This window comes from Rattus norvegicus, chromosome 20 (genome assembly GCF_021556685.1).
Source record: "Rattus norvegicus strain SHRSP/BbbUtx chromosome 20, alternate assembly SHRSP_T2T, whole genome shotgun sequence".
Taxonomy (NCBI): Eukaryota; Metazoa; Chordata; class Mammalia; order Rodentia; family Muridae; genus Rattus; species Rattus norvegicus.
Genome location: NC_141553.1, coordinates 9090631 through 9106813, shown reverse-complemented (window position 1 = coordinate 9106813; position 16183 = coordinate 9090631). Strand labels below are relative to the sequence as shown.

The window sequence follows — 16183 nt, the reverse complement described above, 5'->3', positions numbered from 1 at the left end:
CAGGGAGCACCACAGGCCTTCAACAAGAGCACACTCAGCATCCTAGAAGCCTGGCCGAATGGTCTGTAGTGAGCTCACTAGGGTTCTTGAGAAGAAACTCCACTGGGCAGATCCTCTCAGTGCCTTTTCTTGGCCATCAGCATCTTCTTACTGGTTTGTTTCCATTCATTGATGGACTTAAATAATTGACAAGCTCTCAACTTCGATTGTAACACGCAGATTCTCCGGTAGTGGTTTACATATTAATAAGCTGTGCGCTTTTGATGTATCAGAGCAAACGAGAAGGAAAAGGAAGGCATGACTCTGTGGACTCCGTTAGAATCAGTGGGAACCAACAGTTAGGGTTTTACATTTATGGATGTGATCAGTTCACTGAAGTCTCCTCCAGCCATTTATGTAGTCACCTCAGTACTTCAGCAGACATTAAGAGAAGGTCCTCTTAGCACATAGAACTGAGGCCTCCTATTACTGGAGAGGTAGCACAGGAGTTGGCTACACAGGGATGTGCTTGGCCTGCTCTGGGTCTTTTCCTGTTGTGGATAGTCCAGCTTTGGTATTCGCAGTTTTGTGTTTTAAACTTTTTTGTACCTTCGTTCTTCTCATTTTTTCTTTCCCTTGAGCCTTCAGACCTTCCAGTCAGGTTGTTGCTCTCTCCCTCTGCTCTCTTCGAAGCTGTTGGGCCCCAATGGTTTGTAACAAGTGCAAGCAGCACACAGAACATTAAACCGTGCAGAGGGACTGGGGACAGCAAAGCTTGACCTTCCCATCTTCCTGTCCACCCCTCAGAGGCACTGCCTTTGGCTTCTTTGTAGGCCTCTGGTTGGTTTCCTGTTAACTTCTGTACTGTCAGCGGTACCTCATCCCCCGTCCATCCACCAGCTGTATTAATTCCCTGTATAAAAACGGAAAAAAATGGGGCTGGAGAGATGGCTCAGTGGTTAGAGCACTGACTGCTCTTCCAGAGGTCCTGAGTTCAAATCCCAGCAACCACATGGTGGCTCACAACCATCCGTAATGAGATCTGATGCCCTCTTCTGGTGTCTGAAGACAGCAACGGTGTACTCACATACATAAAATAAATAAATAAATCTTAAAAAAAAAAAAAGGAAGAAGTGTTAGATTGCTCGTTTCTGGGTTACTTTTTGAAGTTTGTCTTTTTAAAACAAACAGTATGCCTGACCTCTACTTTCTGATCCATCCTTCAAGGACAGAAGTGCTTGGCTTCCCACTCTGTTGATGAAGTAGATACTGTGTGTTTCGCTCTGTCTCCGAACTGCTCGCTTTTGTCTGTCTTTTTCCCCTCTTCTGTCAACTGACCACAATAATAATAATAACGTAAATAAAGGTCTTTGAAACTTAGTCATAACTTTCTGTGTGGCCATGAAGACCCTGAAGAGGAAACCACTCAGAAGTCACTGCTATTCTGTTTATATGGACATTGTCTAGAACACAGCTGGCAATTGGTCGGTGAGGGAGCTGCTACACTGTGCCTCTAAGGCCCTGCCCTCCTGAAAAGAGCGTCATGGCGTGGAGCAGATGGGCGAGGCTTTCTGTGAGTGCTCAGAAAGATCAGAGCCTCTGTCAAGTAGCTGCCGATTAACCAGCTCTCTCTGGCCCAAGGTTCCTTATTGCTTAGTTCTCTTGTCAGTAGAGCTTGCTCTTCGTGCACTGGGTGATTCTGGGCAGATTGCTCTCTGCACCCTCTCTGCGGCTGTGATGTAGATGGTGAAGGGCTAACAAGACCCCTTCTCTGTGAGTGGAACGCTAGCCCTACAGCTAGTTCCCTTCCTTGACCCACTGGACACCTCCCAGAGGTGGCTACCTCCAGCCTGGGGGGCTGCACTGCTGTGGTTGGTAGCTGCAGCTTGACCCTGCTGTTCCTGGGACAGAGCTCGTGGGCTGTGGCAAGGAAAGGTGCTTTGTGTTGGAGTGAGAGGTTTACCCCTGAGCGTCTCCACCTGCCTGTTACTGAGTCGCACTCACTGCTTACCACGGGCAGGACACACGGTTGTGTAAGTCGTCACAAAGAAGAAAGCCGCAGGGCTATCCTGGTGGTTGGGTGCGTTTCCACTCTCCCTCATCGGTTACCCTGAAACTCCGTGAAGTATAGATCGCTTGGTCTTTTGAGGCAGAACATTTGTTAGCATCACTGATAGACACTGTGTAGTAACTCTGTGGATTTCTTTTTTTCAGAAAAGGTAAGCCAAAAGCAGACAATACGAATTTTTTCCATGTCTGAATCACAGTTTGACACAGATTGAGTTCCTCCAGAAGTTTCATTCCTGTATAAAATTCAGCCTTTCAGAACCTCAGACTTCCTGCCATTTAGTGTCTAATGTTGCTGAAGAAAAGTCTGCCGCTGGCCCAGTTCTTGTTTCTTGTAGTAATTTATCTTCCTCTATAGAGGCTTCTAGGGATGGATGTCTCTTCATCCTTGCAGGCCTGATGACTCACGACGCAGTGGCTAACACGTGTGGCTGGCCAGCCACCCGACACAGGTACCTTCCGTTGGGAGATCCATCTAGTCGACAGTGTAGACAGCATTTTGTAAGATCTCACTAAGTCCTTCATGCGACCGAGTCTGTCATCCAGTCAGCGTCACCGAGTTATAGCGTTGTCTCGTCTGCTGCTCTTGCAGCCTTTATATCTTTTTATCATGGCTTATTTTGGGGTTATGCATGTCTGTGGACCTCAGTGGACAGCTTGCAGGAAAGAGTCCATGGGGTGAACACATGGGGCCAGGGACGTGCTCAGGTCCCCGAGCTTGTTGGCAGATAGAGGACTGTGCCTGCTGAGACACCTCACTGGCCTTGTGTCCAAGAGGTTGTTGCAACATAGCCCCAGCTGAATTAAACTTACTGTGAAGACCAGGCTGCCCTCAAATGGGAGGTACTCCTCCTGCCTCCTGAGTTGCTAGCGTGACAGATGTGACCCACCGTTCCTGGCTTCCCTTGAAGCCATATTTGAGGTTTTCAGAACTAGTGAAAAGCAAAAATGTCAGCAGTGAGGCCACCTTTGTCTGAAGACCCCTAAATGCTGCCTTGGGGTCCCCTGGGGTCAGCCAGTGATAATGCAAGTCTTCGAATTGTTCTGTCTGACTCACCTCCGCCTGTCACCCTACTGTCTTTTGTGCTGTCTGAGTGTTTCTCAGGTCTTACCCCAGTGTGTTCGCACTTGAACCTTTTCTGTCTGACAAAGTATTGATGACCTTAGCCATCTTCTCTCCCAGACCAGGGTCTTGGCAAGCATTTTGTCAAGTGGGCTGATTAAATCTGATGAGTTGTGTGGGGATAGAAATGGTGTCCTGTCATTGAGAGCTCTCTGTTGTAAACTGGAACCCCTGGTCTAAGTCATGGGCCCCAGGGTCCTCACAGAGTAATGTTGCCTGCCCAGGTCCCTTCCAAGGAACTTTAGTGCTATCCAACATAAGAATTGGTTTAAAATGAAGTTGCAGAGAATTCCTAATTTAAAAAAAAAAAAAAAAAAACACATGTATACTGGGGCCTTAAGATAGAGTACAGAATTCTGGGAGTATCTTCAAAAGAAGAGGAAAATGGGGGCTGGAGAGATGGCTCAGCGGTTAAGAACACCCGACTGTTCTTCCAGAGGTCATGAGTTCAATTCCCAGCAACCACATGGTGGCTCACAACCATCTGTAAAGAGATCCGATGCCCTCTTCTGGTGTATCTGAAGACAGCTACAGTGTACTTATATATAATAAATAAAATAAATCTTAAAAAAAAAAAAAAAAAAGAAGAGGAAAATGGTAGACAAAAATCCAAAGGCATTACACCGCCCTGTTGATAATGATCGTCCTGGTGCAGTAGAGTTATGGAAGTTTTCTACATTTTGACCACTTTACACCTATTTCATAGAAAATGTTTTTAGGAAAACAGCTACGTTTGAGAGAACTTTTCTTGCTGCAGATGTAAATGGTTTGTAGCCGGGTGTCCTCGCCTGCGTTCGCAAAGCCTAGCCTGGCAGAGCAGCCCGTCCTCTTCCCTGTCAGCACTAAATGAAGGAACCGTGTTGCACGGCACTCTGTTCCAGCAGCTTCAAGGGTACTTGTCTCCAAGGGCCTAAGCAGCACCCTCCTCCCTGCCCTCCTGGCAGCCAGCCAGCCTCTCTGATCAAGCCAGGCTTGAGACTACACCATTTCTGCATCATTCTAATATGAAATATTCTCTGCGGCTTCCCCAGCAAGCGCCTCATACTCCCCGAGTCTTGGAAAGACCTTTCTGGGGCTCCCTGCTCTGCTCCCTTCTCTCCACCGGAGGATAGGCACATCTGAAGAGTCCTGTACCCCTAACTGCCTACGAGACACTCAGACCCCAGGAAGCACCTGTTTGTCCTGGCCTCTGTTTCTGTGACTTCTGTCTGAAGACTGAGAGTCTTAGAACGGGAAATTGTGTTCTTCTTCCAAGCCCTTCCCTGGCCAAGAAGGGCGATAGCACATTTTAGGGTGGGCAGTTACAGCCTCAGACCTCCTTGAAATTGTTGTGAGATTGAAAAACAGCACATTTAAACCTAGTGGCTGACTTCGCCTTATTTTTTCTTTCCCATTGTTAGTGACAAAGTCTAGAAAGCAATTTCCCCACCTATTTTATTCCTTTGCCAGAATTCAGCATAACAAAAGCTTTGAGCAATTACTAGGAAGTCATGGCCAGCAACTTGGCATTATATGTGACACATGTGTCACACAAACATGCCAAAAGGCGAGTGGGGTTTTGTTTTATAATGTTGTGTGTGTTTGAAAGACTTGCCTCTGTATTATATATACCTTGTATGCGCCCAGTATCCTCAGAGGTCAGAACAGGGCATCAGATCCCCTGGAGCTGGAGTTAGGGTTGTGAGCCACCATGTGGGTGCAAGGAACTCAATGTAGGTCTTCTACAAGAGCAGAAAATGCTCTCTACCACTGAGCCATCTTGCCAGCTCCAGCGAGTGGGTTTTGAAGAGAGGAACATCTTCACCATTGCTGTCAGTAGTGAGAAGTTCCCAGTCAGCATCGGGGGTGGTGCTCTGGAAAGGGCTGTCACAGAGACCTCACTGAGATCACAGGCACTGTCCAGTCTCATTCTTGCAGGGCTCAGGCTCCTCCCTCTCCTGGGTCCCAGGCTCCTCCCCCTTCTCACTCCCGCAGGGCTTGAAGAGAGTGTTTACTTGTTCCTCCTGGAAGTGTGAGCCAATTAATGAGTACTGGTTGTGTAATTGTCACTTTCAAACAGCTGGATGAATATTTTATTTTTTCTCTTCATACTTAATTCCATTTTTTTCACACGTTGACAATAATGAAAAAGCCAGCCATGTTCTTTCCTTTATTTTTAAAAGGGCAAACTTGGATGTTAATTCTTGTCAAGACTTTGAGAATTTGAACAATAAAGAACACGTCCTTAGAAGAGGAATACCTTCTCGAAGTAAAGACAGATAAAATGCATAGATCCAGTTCAAAGGGCAGCTTCCTGAGAAGCACAGCTCCTCTGTGGGGGGCTCTGCATGCACCCATCATTTCTGAGTGATGAAAGCCATGAATATTTAGAGTAGGGAGCATCAACAGGACATTAGTAGGCCAGAGCTGTGCTTTTAAAGAGAACATTTTTATTTCACATAAAGTTTTGTGTAAAACTTTCCCCCTCCAGTGAGTGGAAGGCATGGGAAACAGATTCGGGGGGCAGAGCATGTTGGAGCTGTCTGCAGGTTGTGGGTGAGCAAGAAAATGGTCTCCTCAGGTAGTCCCTGAGAGTGCTCCAGGTCTCACTGCCCTCCCTTGTTTAACCACAGAGCTCTGCTATTCTGTAGGGACAATACCTTTCCGCATGCCCATTATTCAGAGAAACGATGAAGCATACTTTAATGAAACCCCCTTTAGCCAGCTGTGTGAGCACACGGTGTGCATGATCAGACAGATTTTTCTTTTGTCCTCTCTCCACTGCCCCTCATCTGTGATGTGGATGCCCAGGAACAGGGTGGCTGTCACTTGAGGTTGGTTATGGGCTGGGCGTCCATTCCCTTTCTCTATAGCTACTGTTACAAAAGGGAAGTTCTTTATGGAAGGCCAAGAGCTTTTAGAGCTTGTGCCAGCTGTGCCCCTTTCACTTCAGAAATGGATTTGATTTAAAATCCCAACTTTGTTGGGTTAATAGGTTTCAATGGCTTCTCTGAATTTTCAAAGTAATAGGTTAAAAATTTTTCTTTTTAAGAACACTGACCTTGGACTCTAGAGAGGGACTCAAAACCTCTCACGAGGCATTCATGTGCCTCTCCCTGTTAGGAGAACCTGACTGCCACAGTGGCCCTGGCTCTGGAGTCCTGGAGCTCAGTCACCACTCCTGGCCTTGGGGGACAGCAGAGCATTGTGCCTCAGCATTGGCTGGGCGGCTCCCTCACCCGGACTTTCTGCTGTGGACACCGCTAGGCACAGGACATCAATAGGCAAGCCGAGCACTTCAGGCTAACGTAGCAGTCATCGTGATGGACGTTCTAGAAACCCACAGTCAGGATGGCATCTCATGCACTGGCCACGGCAAAGGCACAGAATTCTTTAACGTGACCTGCCTCAGTTTCCAGACATGACCCCAGAAGTCAGGAGTCAGCTTCTAAGTCCCAGGGAGGTCTTCTTAGTTATCACAAATTACTGCTGGCTCAGGCCTCTTCCAGAGTGTCAATACTCATGTATTCTTCCTGGGTTTAAGAAAAAGTGTGTGTGTGTAAGAGAGGGTTGGGGTCTCCTGTGACTTCAGCAGTCCAGTGTGCATGGCGTCAACATTTGTAGCTAAGGAGCTCTCTTCCTTTGATCATTTCTAAAGACATCACTAACTCCATTTCTACAGAAGTCACGAACTCAGCCTGGGCTTCTCTCCTCACCCTGCCCTGCAGCTCCTCCCACTGCGCCCTGTCATGGGCATCTCTCACCTTTCGTCTTTCCTCTCATGTGCTCTCCCACTTGGCCTTTAACTGTTCGGCAGTGTCTATCCTTCCTCTAACACTCTCTCCCTGCTGTTTCCCTTCTCATGGCTTCTGTCCCATTTGTTGCAGTTCTAGAATCTGTAACCCTGGTGCTGGGTTGTTGTTGCTTGTAGTTCCGTCGTCCCCTGTAGAGCAGCTTCAGCCATGTGCTGAAGACAGTGAGACTGCGCCTACGCACCTGCCGTGTCTGCACGTGACTAGCTCTGGTCTGGCCTCCATGTGTTCTGCTGACTACTGAAGCACTGTGGTCAGACACCACATGTATCATTCCGTGTTGCTCTGCCCGTCCCCAGGCTGCCTACCCGTCCTGCTGCAGTGCTCTCTGCCCAGGCGAGGTCCTGCTTACCTTTTCCTGCAGCCCAGCAGCCAAGCCTGGTGGAGCTCAGTCATCTTTCTCTCTGCCAGCTCACCCTCAGGTTCCTGCCTCCCAGCTCCCCCTAACACCCTACCTGGTGATCAGTGCTTCCTGACCGCATCCTTGGATACCTTTTCTTACCATTCGATAAGGACTTTATATATTCTTTATCTGTCCCAGAAGGGGAAAAGGGAGATCAGTTGGGAGGAAATGATGCCTTAAAATTCCAGCCACTTTTCATTGTAAATTGTCATTATCCTCTTGAAGTCCAGGGCCCACTTGCTCCATAGAAACCTCTGCTGTTATGTAACCACAAACACAGCCCAGCCAACTTTCTTTTGGTCTCATGTTTGCTGGATAATCTTGTCTAGATCAGGAGCCATTTTAATAGTCTTATTTCCCCTTTCTCTGTAAAACAACAAACAGCCACCACCTAGGCAGGGCGCCAGCATGAGAAACCGCTTTAAGAGCCTTGAACGTCTCAGCCCAGGCACCCATCTTTCCAAATGTGCAGCTGAGGTGGAGGCCCAGTGCTTTCCCAAGTTCATGTCTAATGGCAGGGCACAGATCAGAGTACTGGTCTCCTGGTTGCAACATTTTGTATATCCAGTAAAACAGTGGTGGTTGTGGTGGTGGTGGTGGTGGTGGTGGTGGTGGTGGTGGTGGTGGTGGAGGAGGAGGAGGAGGAGGAGGAGGAGGAGGAGGAGGAGGAGGAGGAGGAAGAGGAGGAAGAAGAGGAAGAGGAGGAGGAGGAGGAGGAAGAGGAGGAGGAAGAAGAGGAAGAAGAGGAGGAGGAGGAGGAGGAGGAGGAGGAGGAGGAGGAGGAGGAGGTGGTGGGTGGGTGGTTGGTTGGTTGGTTGGTGTTTGTTTTGGGTTGTTTGTTTCAGAGACAGGATTTCTCTGTGTAGCCAGGCTGGCCCTAAGGTCAGAGATCCACCTGCCTCTACCTTCCAAGTGCTGGGATTAAAGGCGTGTGCCACCACCACCCAACTATCACCATGGTTTAAAAAAGAAAGAAAAAAAGGCTGCAGGGTGCTGTGAGAATAAAGAGGACCAGAGCAGAGCACGAGTCAGGGCGTTCTGGAAATATGCATTCGTATCTGCCCCCTGCCCTGGTCCACATCACACCCGGGAGAGCCAGTGATTTTACAACCAACCGTCCTGTGAACTGGGATTTTAAAAGAGAGGGAGGTATGAATCGGATCTAGACCCACTTCCACAGTCGCACCGAAGGCCAGCAACTGCAGAGAAGCCCACCCCCCATTTTTACATGATTTCCTGTCTACAGTCACTATTACTTCTTCCACAGAATGTTAATTTGTACAGCCTATTAGCCATATCATAATTCATAGTTTGAAATTGGTTTTTTAAAGTACAGTCCGTACGCCAGTCCTCAAGCCGGGATCACCCAGGGGTTCATTATCCAGGCTGTACAGCGTATTAGCCTCTGTTTTCCTTCCTTTTCCTCCCTGCTACCTACTTTTAAAACATCATTACACTGTTCATTAGGCCATTTATTAAACTATTTCCTTCCACCGAGAGGGACTCGCATGTGTGTTTTTCCTTTTGTTTTAAGCCAAGACCCATAAAGTGTATTTCCCCCACAGTTGACATTTTCTTTTCACAATCCCTTGAAATGGAGTGTAAGTGAATTTCAGCACAGTGTTGTAAATTATGCACTGAGTATCAGTAATAAACATCTCTTACAAAGTTGTAGAGCGGAGTTTCAGGGCGGTGATCATCTGGTAGCACACATTTGCCAGCTGCTGTGGGGGAGGGGTGGGGGAGCTTTCTCTTCCCAGACCTCGTTTTCCTTCTTTTATCCAAAGTCATACAATAGCTCGGAGCCCGTGTTACAATCACAAATAACACAGGGATGTCTGTGCCCTTGGTGGCATGGCTTGGCAGTGTGGACCTGCTTGGTTTTCCTTCTCCCTCCCCGTAGCATTGCATATTAAACTTGTCCCAGAGAACCTGTGGTCGTGACTGCCACAGAAGCCATCTTAACAGCTGTGGCTAGTTCATCTCTGGTGCCCAGAGCCTCAGCGTGAGGGAAGCATTTCTGCTTCAGGACAGGGCCTTGGGCAGGCAGGGCGCAGCACTGCACAGCTGAACCAGGCCAGGGTAGCTAGTCGTGTCTTCCAGGGAGCTGCTGGGTCTTCCCACTCTCCGGCCTCTTCTCTGACTTACCCTGGGTGTTGGAAGGGAGGATCCAGGAAGCCCGTTTATTTATATCACAGCTCCAACTGAAGATCCAGTCCTGCGCCAACCTACTGCGGAAGTCACAGATTTAAACAAAAGGACCCACGTTCATGCGCCCACAGCACCATTAGCTCCCGTGGCTGAAGCCCCCGCCTGTTAGCAGCCGCTGATACCAGCAAACTAACTGGGAATCCCATCGCACAAAGCTGACTCTGTTGCCCGATGACCAGGGAGCCCCACAGCATCAAGCAGTACTTGGGTTTTTGCTAAAACAAAGCAGCTACAATTACAGAGGCGCTTGTGGACTTGTAGTCTGATTTCAAATTTATCACTTCATATCACAGTGGAATGATCTTCTACCATTAATATTAATTAACTATAAATGTCTGAGGAGTTGGGAAAGGAATGGAAGACATAGCCCTCCTAAGCCTTTCACATTTGGGATGAGAACTGCTGATGCTTTCAGACTCTGTTTTCTCCTGATGCCACTTCCTAATTAACATCATAATTCAACCGATACTGAATCATTTAACCAGGTAGGAACCCCAGTGTGTGAGGCCCGGGTTAGCTCAAAAATCTGACACCAACTGGACAGACACGTTCTGAGCCACTGCTGTAGGCCAGGCAGTGAGCTGGCACGCTACCCCGTGGGCTCACAGCCGAAGCCACCCCAGGGGCTCAGGACCCTGTCAGATGTAGGTGCAGTGGGGGCATCTGCAAACTCTGACCCCCTCAGATAAGCCACATAGTCTCCTGTTGAGCCTTGAGGGTTAAGCAGCAGGCGTAACCAGGAGTCCTGCTACCCAGACAGCTGCGATTGGCTTTGCTGGGTAAACACAAACCAGTGTTTCCGAAGCTGGAGGGAAGTTCCAAGTGTGATTTTGAACATCCGTTGTCCCGGTTATGCAGGATGGAGGCCTGCACTCTGCTCCTTGGCTTTGTGTATTGAAACTATTGTTCAGCCATGGGCAGGCTCAGTAATGGGTGGTGTTGGCTCGACTCCTGTCCGCCATTCTTCTGCCCTCTCTGATGATAAACACGATAGTTCATTTGTAATGAGCACTTGTGCGCTATAGAAACTGTAATCCTGCGTCGTGGAAGCGATCATTTTCCAATTTGCTTGAAAACAGAGGCTTTCTGCTCGGCTTTACTTATAGCCAAAGTGCGGGGGCTTTCCCTCTGCACCAACATGATGGTTTCCGAGGCATAATTTTCCACAAAATAGATAAGGTAACTTCCCAGGCTTGTCCAAAATGTGTACTAGTTACTCTCGTCCTCAAGTGTCAGAGGCAAACAAGCAGTTCTAAGACCGCCGTTCACAAGTAAATGATGTTCGTTCTTGAGCTGCCTTCCACTGTGTCCTGGCTTTCCCTCAAGGGATTCGTGCATCTTGAAGCTAGCTCAATAGCCTGGACCATAAAACTGCCAAGGCGCAAGTTATTGTTCTAAATTTCCTACGGGAGATTGCGTCTTAAGTATAAAAGGGACTTACCCCATGACTCAGTGCCCTTACTAACAAAGGGAGGGGTCTCTCCATGCTGGGTGTTTAAGGGGACTTACCCCATGACTCCCTGCCCTTACTGACAGGGAGGGGTCTCTTCATGCTGGGTGCTTTTCTCACAGGCTTTCAAGATTGGACAGGGTGCTTGCACTGATTTTTCATTTTCTTAGTCACCAGAAAGTACATTTAAAATGTAAATAGGCAAAAGCTTTACACTGTAACCTTCCTCGCCACTGCGTCAGCATCTTTGCATTCCCTGTGATCCCGGGGCCAGATGACTGCACACCAGTCTCTAACAGCCTAGGCTTCCTTGTCATGCTCCTGTCCCTCTGTCTCCTCGAGTCATTTACTCGTGCGTCTCCTTCTGAAGGCCTCTTGATGGTTCTACCTGAACAAGGCCAGCAGGTACTGATTTTGTGATGTCACAGAGGCCTCGTGGATCCCTGTGCTGGAGCTCTGGTGCTTCTGTGGTCACCAGGCACTGTTGTCTGACAGAACCCTCCTGAAATCTGTCCTGACTCTTACCTTCCTTTGTGACTTGCTAAGACCAGAGAAGTTGTAAGGTGACATCTCGTTTAAAAGGTGACCTTGCCATCTTGCCTTTTTTGGCATGGAAGGTCTATTTGTTCAATAGAAAAGCAGGTTGATAAGCTCTGTGTGCTGGAGGAGTTATGAAGGAAAGAGAAGATGGACCACTACCTGATGTGCTACCCTTCTGTCGCTGTGATAACGTAGAGAAACAACCTACAGAAGAAAGGGTTTGCTTTATGGTCCCAGAGAAATAGAATCCTTCCCGGCCAGGGATGGCAGCATGGTATGGCATCAGAACAGAAAGCCAGCTGGCAGCATTTCACCCGTACACAGGGAGCCGAGGGGCAGCAGGAAGCAGGATGGGGATATAAACCCTGAAAAGGCCTGCCCTTCTAGCATGGCTGCACCTCCTAAAGTGTCCATAGCCTCCCAAACAGCCCTACCAACCTAGGACCAAGTGTTCAAGTGTATGAGCCCATGGTGACCACCACACTCATAGACAGCATACACACCACATATACACACACACTCATAGACAGTATACACACCACATACACACACACTCATACACAGCATACACACCACATACACATACACACTCATACACAGCATACACACCACATACACACACACACACTCATACACAGCATACACACCACATACACACACACACTCATACACAGCATACACACCACATACACACACACACACACTCATACACAGCATACACACCACATACACATACATACACACTCATAGACAACATACACACACTCATAGACAGCATACACAGCACATACACACACACACTCATACACAGCATATACACCACATACACACACACACACACTCATAGACAGCATACACGCCACATACACACACTCATAGACAGCATACACACCACATACACACACATACACATATCACTGAGGGCTCCTGTCCACTGCCCCCTTCTCAAGTACAAGCAAACTGGGGTTGAAGTGATTGCCTCAAGTGTCCAGTAAAGTTAGAAAGAAGAGGAAGGAGGGTGGTAGAGAGGTTGGGGACCAAGAGAGACTAGGAGGGGACAAGACAGGTTACATCTTTCCTCTCATATGTGGAATCTAGATTTGAACATGGGTAACATGAAGGCATGAGGGAAACAGGAGGAGGGAGAGGACTAACCTCGTCGGGGAGGGGAAAGGGAGTCTAGCAGAGGGTGAGCATAAGCAAACTACAGTCTGTATAAAATGTCACAGTGAAGACATTTTATTTTGTATGCTAACTAAAAATAATTAAAAATAAAAACTAATCAGAAGGAAGTGTTCAGATCACAGGACAAATGAAGAGATTACAAGGACTGTCATTAGACTGAAAACAGTGAGTGTATTTGCAGGGCTCAGCTGCTGAGCAGGGAGGTGGGGAGCCCGGCATTTGCAGGGCTGCTCAGGGACAAGCTTGTCAACCACCTGGCCAGCCATCGCTGAAGCCCCTTGTTTCCCAGATCTGAGTCTGGACAGAGCACCTCATGACGGGATTCCAGGAGCTGCTCCCTTCTTCCTGCCACTTCTTGCATCCAAATGGTCCCTCTGCAAGTGCGGCTGAGTTCTTGCCTGAAATACACTGGCCCAGGTGGAAGCACGATTTTAATCAAATGTCCATACAACAGCGCAATTGCTACCAAAATCCCAAGAGTCCTAGCGCTATTGGTAGCCAGATTTTCACTTGTTTCCTGGATTTTGATTTCTAGCCCAGCCTGTTGTCATGGGAGTTTGTGAGATTATTTGAAGAGCATTAGGATTTCCAGTTTTCTTAAGAATTATTTTTATTTTTTTATTTATATGTGTGAATGCTTTACCTGCACCATTTGAGCCTGGTGCCATGGGGGCCAGAAGAGAGGGTATTGAATCCCTACAAACCTGAGGGGCACAGATGCTCACCCAGGGAAAGCCTTGGCTAAAGCAGCAAGTGTTGGCTCTGTGTATCTATGTGACTGTCCTGTCATTCCTTGCCTGATTTCTCCTGGGATGTTTTCCAAGCGTGTGGGGAGCTGAGGCCTGGGACTTTCGCTGCAGAGACGAGCATGTCAGTCTTGTTTCTGCCACTGGCCTTCTGTGGTAAACCTTAAAGTGTGGTGATCTCCATGCTTAGCCTGAGCAGTGTGGGAGAGCCATGGTTCACAGAGAGGCAGCCCTCCTCCTCTTCTGGCTTCAGTCTGTTTGCAGCCCAGTCCTCTGGCAGAGCAGTGCTGTAGTCACCGAAAGCCTTTGCTTTCTGCTGCCCTCTGACCCCCACGCCAGGCTACTGACCTTTCAGAATACTTTGTTCTCTTTCTTTCTTTCTTTCTTTCTTTCTTTCTTTCTTTCTTTCTTTCTTTCTTTCTTTCTTTCTTTCTTTTTCTTCAGTGCCTACGAGCAGACACAGCTGATGCAGATCTCTAACCATCCAGTTCACTTAACAGAACACTCACTAGGACATCACTGTGTCAAACAAATCCTGACCACCAAATTCAAGAGCCCGTGGAAGGGGGTTAAGGTTTGCACTGGCTTTTGACAGTGATCTAATGAAGTCCAGTCTTCCCTTGGGAACAGAACCGTGCAGTCCCGTGTGGCAGTGCACTTTACATCTCTTGCATGTTGCATACCTGCACGAGGGCCTGGCGTCTGCCCAGGGGTGGTGCAGCTGCTTGCTATGTGAAGTGCGTGTGTCATCCTTGTGCTGACTGTACAGCCACCTTGTTATGATGGTGACTGTGCTCCCGAGATAGGGGTGGAGATGCAGCACCAGCCACAGAGGATGAAGCCAGCCTTGCTCTGCCGTGAACTGGCTCCGTGTCTCTGGACAGGTCACCCACTGTCCCTGTGCCTCTGTCTCCACATCCATAAAATTTCATTTTTCAAACAGCTTGACACTAGGCTCTGGGGCTGTCTTTATTAAAAGAATGTATTGCTATGCTCACAATAAAAGTGAATAATTGTTACGCAAAGCAGAAACGAGGATGGACTTACCTCTGAAATTTCTTTTAATGTTTGCACGTATGGCTGAAAAGCCCTGGCCTACATAGATGTGGAGATACACACAGACATATGTGCTACATGTATGTGTCTGTGTGTGTGTATCTGTGTGTGTATCTGTGTGCATGTCTCTGTGTTTGTGTGTATGTGTGTGTGTGTGTGTGTGTGTGTGTGTGTGTGTGAGAGAGAGAGAGAGAGAGAGAGAGAGAGAGAGAGAGAGAGAGAGAGAGGAAAGAATAGACCTCTTGTCACTTCCTCTGCTGAACCCAAGTGACAGCTGGGTCATAGCCCCCCCCCCCCCAGAGTAAAATCACAACCTCAAAACAAAAGGACAGCCTAAAAAATACTAAACGACTCACCTGCTGGCAGTGCTGGCTGCACCGGTCAGCTAGAACAGACAGCTGCACAAGGTCAGAAAAGCTGGTCTACAGAGGAAGGGTCAGGAGGTTCCCTTGTCCTTTGGAATCACAAGCACACCCTCATGACTGGCTGCTATCTCCTGATGAAATATTAACACCCAGTAGGTGTTGGGCGTGCGTTAAAGACATCCTAGCATGTATATTTTTAGCCAGGACACAGTGGTATCAGTTAAAATAATTAGCCCCAGCCTGTAATCTCAAAGCCTTATCTCTCTACTCTTGCTTTTTTAGAAGGCAGATGTTTTAAAACTGATTTGAAAATCAAATTTGCCCTTCAGTGATTTCATTTGGAAGAAACAGAGAAGTAAACATTGTAAAGAAGGCTTCTGGGCACATTATGCATGCAAATGTGGCAGCCAGTCCTCCTCCAGGAGAGATGGGTGCTGCACTGGGTGGGAAAGGTTGAGTTTAGATGAATGCAAAGGTCACCGACCCCCAGATTATGTTCTTCTGTCACTGGGTAGCAGCTTCTGCTTCATGCCAAGGTCTGCCTGCCAAAGGAAGAGATAAAGGCCCCGGCAGGTGAAAGTGGTGCCGACTGCTTAAAGTTCAGCCTTTCTTGAACCCTGTCTTCGCCCATCCCTGTGTGGAGTGCAGTAGGGAGGCGTGAGAAGGTCCACCTTCCCGTCAGCACACTGTTCCTGTCAGAAAGTAAATCGTGCTGCAGAGTCTCTGGTAGACTTGGAGGTTTATCTGATCTCTCCTCAGGGGTCAGGCAGGAACTGTGTGTGTTCAGCCCAGAACCACGGTGCTGCTTCACAGAGGACAGAGGCAGGCACGTATTAGGAACCGAAAGATAATTTTATGAAAATAAAACGCACAGATAAACCAAGGGTGCGTGAGTAGATGGGGTGCTGTGCTGCCTTTATGACGTTGCAACACAGACTTTGTCACACTAATAGTGATTAGTTACAGATTGTTGCTGTGGACGAATGAAAGGTGAGATTTAACCTGGTGCAGAAGTGCATTCTTGCTCACCGTCCTGAAGAATGAAAATCGGAGTCATCCTTCAGTTCTGGAGAGATGAGATTGTCTCTAAGGAGACATTGACTACCCTGCCTAAAACTAGGATTACAAACTCTGTGGGAAAACCTCCTGGTTGGGCCGCTTCCAGAAGGTGATGGGGATTCTCAGGCTGAGCTACAGTGGCCTCAGGGCAGGGCTGCTAGAGAGGGCCAGCCAGCGGGGCCTTTGAGGGGCCTGGCCTGCTTAGGTG

At 48.1% G+C, this 16183-nt stretch overlaps 1 protein-coding gene and 1 long non-coding RNA gene across 9 annotated transcripts in view; one reads left to right on the top strand and one right to left on the bottom strand.

Moving 5' to 3' along the window:
• The window catches only part of Btbd9 (BTB domain containing 9), a 357021-nt gene that overhangs the window by 298427 nt on the left and 42411 nt on the right, over positions 1 to 16183 (top strand). Inside the window, exon 10 of one of the 6 annotated variants that reach the window (XR_015644580.1) lies at positions 963 to 3468. The gene's annotated coding sequence lies outside the window, so the exon portion shown is untranslated. 6 annotated transcript variants of the gene reach the window in all.
• Positions 5579 to 15203, bottom strand: LOC134483873 (uncharacterized). Of its 3 annotated transcripts, XR_015645643.1 has the most exons (3): positions 14908 to 15028; positions 9029 to 9594; positions 5579 to 6681 (listed from the first exon to the last, which is right to left on the bottom strand). It is a non-coding gene; the product is annotated as an uncharacterized LOC134483873 (long non-coding RNA). The 3 variants fall into 3 exon arrangements; XR_015645641.1 differs by lacking the exon at positions 5579 to 6681 and having other exon boundaries at positions 8818 to 9594; positions 14908 to 15203; XR_015645642.1 differs by lacking the exon at positions 5579 to 6681 and having other exon boundaries at positions 8818 to 9591; positions 14908 to 15035.